Raw genomic sequence first — 6,000 nt, 5'->3', positions numbered from 1 at the left:
CCATCATCCCTTCCCCCTTCTACTAGTATACACTCCAATTTTGCCTTGGGGAACGAGCCCTTCTTGAATGGCTACCATCTTGGTGGGACTGGCAATCAACAGTCCTACCGTCCTGTGGCTGATGGTTTGGTATATGACTCAGGGTTGGCCAGGCAACCTCATCATGGACACTGTTCATGATGAGTGTTCTCATCATGGACACTGAATGCTGAGTGGGCTGACAAGGGTTGTGGGAGCTCATACAACACCTGAAAGTTGGGTCCTTTCAATTCTGCTGCCTCAGAACTGCCTGGCTCCAGCCATTCCCTGAGCTCTTCAGTCTTTTCTTCAATTCTGTGTGTTACTCTATATTTTCAGTAAGTTTCTTTTTTACATGAGCTAGATTATTTTTTGTTGCTCACAACCAAGGAACTCAAAAAGAGACAAAGACCCTTTATCATGGAAGGGACCTCCACAAAGTCACAGGATGATGCTGGATATTTATACATGTGTGCCTGGAGTCTGGTGACAAGAGGTCAGAAAATCTCTATTATTTCCTGGAAATGAAATGAAATGAAATTAGACACACACACACACACACACATACATATATACATATATGTGTATGTATATGACATAAATATATCATAGAATGTATAATGTTCATGTATATAAATATATAAAAATATATATATTTAGTAATACGAGACTCTGAAAATAGCACACTTTTGAGATTAAATGAATCCCCACCACCACTGCCATAAGAAGAAAAATATTCTGAAGTATAACTAGTGCAAAATAAACTAAACTTCTGGAAAACATAACCCAAAGTGGTGATGATGTAGCGGCAGAAGTTTTAACAGTCTCTGTTTACAGAGTTCTGAGAAGGGAGAGCAGGATAAAAGAAGCAAAGTTGGGACAACATAAGACAGACTGCTGTAGGCTGGGACTCAAAAGGGCTGGTCTTTAGGATGTAATTAGGAAGCTGATGACTCCAGGCATTTCTTTCTTTTTTTTTTTTTTTAATGTGTATTCATTTTTGAGAGAGAAATACAGAGACAGAGCATGAGAGGGGGAGGGGCAGAGAGAGGGAGACACAGAATCTGAAGCAGGCTCCAGGCTCTGAGCTGTCAGCACAGAGCCGAACGTGGGGCTCGACCTCAGGAACCACGAGATCATGACCGGAGCCGAAGTCAGATGCTTAACCCACTGAGCCACCCAGGCACCCAGACTTCAGGCATTTCTAAACAACATCACTCAGATCTAGGAAGGAGACAGCATTATTTCTCGACCCTCTCTTTCTTTGCCCAAATTCCCAGGGGACAGTCTGGCTGATTCTGTCCACCAATGACTGCTTTCCCCTAGGTCAGGTGTCCATCTAGAGTTTAATCTCCTGAGGTCACAGAAGGGCAAGGTCATGTCATAGAAAAAAAGAATGCGGGAGCCCAGCCCTGGGGGAGTTCAGGATAGTTATAAAAGTCAGGCGCAAGAGCTGGCAAAGGCGTGTCTGCTAGAGCAGGACAATTTTAGAATAAGATGAGGATTAGAAAACAGGTCCCCAGTGCCCAGACTGATGTTCCAGCTACCAGACCACATTATTACCTGGAATACAAGCTTTCTGAGAGAGAGGGTCACATTAGATAATTTCCAAAGCCCTGCCAGCAACAGAGCCCTGTGGTAAAGTTTCAGTGGTTTGAGGATGGCTCTGTGAGTAAATAAAGAACATTTCTTTGCGTATTTGTGTCAGTGGGGGTAGGTATATTGCATGGCGATCCAGTGGAAGTTTTGGAGTCAGACTCCCTGGGCTCAATCCTGGCTCTCCAGTGTACCTCCCACTTCACACAAGCTCTCCAAGCCACCTCGTGTGTTTTTTTATGACAGACACACACAACAGCCGACGCAGACAACTCATTGCGATTCCTGGCATTTTCCTTTTATGAGATATACAAATACCACTGTTGTTATAGCAGAAAAGGATGGATGAAGAAAAGCTTTTCTCTCTCCAAGCCTGATGCCAGTTTTTAGTCCGTAACACATTTATAATCTGGTATCAACCTTTTGTGATATCCACCTGATCTCAGAAATAATTCTTTATCAGGATGACCTTTTAGGATACAGTCAGACGAATACAACACAAATCACTATTTCATCCTATGAGCATTGATAATTGATTTTTTTAAGTGGTGAGGGAAAAGGCACTTCTCAGTAAACCCCAGTTCACGCAGCGAATATTAACATAGCCTCCCCCCTCCCCCCTCCTCCCAGCCTTCCCCCACCCCAACTTTCTCCCTTCATCCTTCCTGTGAGCATCTCCCTCACATTGTCCTAGCTCCTGTGATGTACCCTCCCAGGACTATCTTCAATAGCAGGAAAAAATACACTTTTTATTGATTTCATTTCATATCCATTTATGCTGTTGGTTGCCTGCTTTTATGTTACATCCAACCTTCAGAATTCAGGTTGAATACGTCATGCCATGATGTACAGGAGACCTGCAGAGAGAGCGCCCCTGGACTTTAATGGGAGCCGAGTACATTCAAAGGAAGAATTTTGCTTTCAGTGTATTTAACACTGTTTGCCTAGAGTTCTATCTCCACAGGGGCTAACATCTGTGTAAAACAGCAGGGAGGAGAGCTCCTGGCCTAGGCCCTGCTGAGAACAAAGCCAGGACACCTGAGAATTAAAAGGCTCCCATCCTTCAAAGCTTTCCAGAGACTTCTCATCCCCCTGCATATCTTGACACTTTCACTACCTACATGTGCACCGCGAAACAATGAGTACACAGCATCTCTGTGCAAGTTGATAAACTTGAGGTAAATGGCAACCCATCGTATACATCCTATTGCCACTCGCTCTTGTGGACCAGAATTATGTTTCTGAGATTTAACCACCTCGCTCTAGTTCATTCATTTTAATAGCTGTATTGCATTTTATTGTTCAGAATGTTTTATTTCTTAAGCTGAGCGGTGGGTACTCTTGGTGTTTGTCATATTCTTTTCTAAACTTTGCAGGAAGGCTGAAATATTTCACGATTTAAAAAATGAAGTGAGCGCTGCCTTTCGAGTCTCCCCTGACACAGAATGCTTCTTGTGGCAACGTGTGGCTGTCCCACTAGGTTGCAGGCTGCAGCTCCCCATTCATCTGCGTGCCTGGTTCTGTAGACTTGAGCCCAGCATCTAACAGTCTTACAGTGATGCTAGTTGTGTTTCCTGAACATCGATGCTGTGCCCGGCACCATGCCACGTGCTTTGAGAGGGTGATCCCATCGAGTCCTCGTAACAATACTACAGGGTGGGGGTGTCATGATTATCCTGCATTTATAGCTGAGAGAGATGAGGCTCGGAAGTTTGGTGTCATGGCCAAGGCCTGATGGCTGGGAAGGTGAGAGCCAGTGTTTGTAAGCAGGCCTCTCTGACTGCCAGATTCATGTTGATCCATATTCTCACCACCCTACCATATTTCTCCATAGCTGGGGAGGGAGGGATGCCTTTGGCTCGGTCTGGATGCTGTCGGTTTGCCTGTCCCCTCCTCAGAACACGCTCATCCAGATATCCATGGTAGGATGGAAAGACGAAAGCAGCATTAGGATTGGGACGTCCACTCAACTCCTTCTTCACACATTCAGATGGTTTCACCTGCAGGCTAAAATGGTTCAAAGGACTAGAAACTACCCCACACCCACTGCCACACTGCACACAGGCATTTGCCCAGTGGTTGTCTTCCCACACTAAGGCTTGGATTTACCCCACAGGTTGGCCAAGGGGCTCTTTTGGGAAAGGGCTTATTCAGACCTTTGAAATTTTTCTCCAAACGAGGGTAAGCTTGAAGTCTGTAATTTTTCTTCTCTATTTTTTTATCCTTTCTTCCCTTTCCTTCTTCCTCTTCCTTGAATACGAAAAGCATTTACATTATTTAATGTGGAGGATTTTAAACATGCCAATTTCATATTCTCATTTGTTTAAGTACAACAGGAACCTTTAAAACATGGCAGTGGCTGGACTGCCGAGAAGCTCTCTGGGGCTCTGTTGGGGGGGACCGGGGGGGGGTCAGGGTCTTGCAGATCAAACCCCCCACCCCACCCTGTGTGCCGGGAATGCCCTCTGCTACCCTGGAGAACTCTCGGAGTTGCAATAGTCATGCAAAATGAAGCCTCTTATATGGGTCTGCATTCACTCTCAGGAGAAGACCTAAAAAAAAGTAACATGAAAGATATCAGGAGTTGTTTTTTGCTTGTTTTTACCATATTTTCCATCCAAATTGGCACTGGCTGTGGATGAATAACTTTTGAAGATGAGGGGTGGCAGGACCGTGCTGACAGGTGGTAGCTCTCGACCACAAACTTCCCCCCAAGCCTTCTCCAACAGCCCCCCAGCAGCGGTGAATTCTATTCTGCGGCTGTGCCACCAAAATCCAAACCAACAGGTGAAAAACAAGAAATCAACTGCGTGCCTCTGAAAGAATCAGCACTTTATTCATCAATGCTAGCCAGGAAGCCGCTCCACTGTTTTAATAATTCCAACCGCTTCCAAGGGGGACAGCTGCTCCCAGGAAAAGACTGCCATAACTTCAGGCACTTGTGACAAAACCTAGGTGAATTACTAGACAACTTCATGCTGGTTCGCAGAGTGATGAAAACAAGTGGCCTTGAATGATAGCACATGTTATAAAGAAATGGAGCCTTTCAGTTATAAAAGATGTATCAATCGGGGGAAAGCAAATACAAATTAAAGTTTGATGAGCAATTGGATATTAATTGGTACTAACTCTGCTTTTTATGTCACTTTGATGTGGAGTGGATCATAAACATGGTGAGCGATACTAATAATGTACATTCACTTCAATACAACTTTATGGCGCCATTTATAAAAGAAACCAATATTGAGATTGAGTGGTTCGTTCACTGGCGTGCACTTTTCCTACTGTGTACCTTCACCTCACTCTTGTCACGCAGGCTCTCAGCCCCAGGCTGCGGGGGGCACCATGCAGTTGGTTAGACACGGAAGAAGCATTGCCTGGTTTTTGCTTTATGCACCAATTCTAAATTATAGTGGAAACAGATTTAACAGCAACCTAGGGCCTTATCCTTTTTTCCAGAGTTTTTTTGTTTTGTCTTGTTTTACAAGTTGCCTGCTCTTTTCTGAATTTAGACAGCAAGTTCAAGAAAAGGAATGTCATCTTATGTTTATTAAGTAAACACTAAATAGACATCGTAGCCTACTTCTGTAATTAGCCATCATGTTTTACGTCAAGTATAATCCAACATACTTTATTTCAAATATAAAAGAAATTTTTCCAAGTCACAAAATGCAAAAGTGATGCATGATTACTAAGAAAAGAAGAAAATAAAAATTGTCTTCTTAAAAATTAAAATGGGAGGAAAGTGGATAAGTTTCATCATGTCCTTTGTCCCTTTAATAATCAATTTGCACAATGTTTCAATTTTATTTTACCTGGATTCATAGCCCAGTTTTGCCATGTCTTCACTGTATGACCCAGGGCAAGTAACTTAATCTCTCTGTGCTTTCTCATCTGAAAAATGGAAATAATCATATACACCTTAAGCAGTATTGTAAAGGTGCAGGGTGCCTGGGTGGTTCAGTCAGTCAAGTGTCCGACTTCAGCTCAGGTCATGATCTCGCAGTTTGTGAGTTTGAGTCCCGTGTCAGGCTCTGTGCTGACAGCTCGGAGCCTGGAGCCTGCCTCAGATTCTGTGTCTCCCTCTCTCTCTAAAAAAATAAAGATTTTTAAAAAAATAAAAAAAAGTAAAGGTGAATGAGACATTTTTAAACACATCCTTTAAAACTATTATTTAGCACTTAGCACTATGCCTAGCATGTTTCAAAAGTTAGCTATTTTGGGGGCACATGGGTGGCTTGGTTGAGCTTCTGACTTCGGCTCAGGTCATGATCTCGCAGTTTGTGAGTTCGAGCCCCTCATAGGGCTGTCTGCTGTCAGCACAGAGCCTGCTTCGGATCCTCTATCCTCCACTCCCTCCCCCACTCCCCTGCTCACACTCTCCCT

Source organism: Acinonyx jubatus, chromosome A1, assembly GCF_027475565.1.
Source record: "Acinonyx jubatus isolate Ajub_Pintada_27869175 chromosome A1, VMU_Ajub_asm_v1.0, whole genome shotgun sequence".
Classification (NCBI taxonomy): domain Eukaryota; kingdom Metazoa; phylum Chordata; class Mammalia; order Carnivora; family Felidae; genus Acinonyx; species Acinonyx jubatus.
This window is presented reverse-complemented; position numbering follows the sequence as displayed.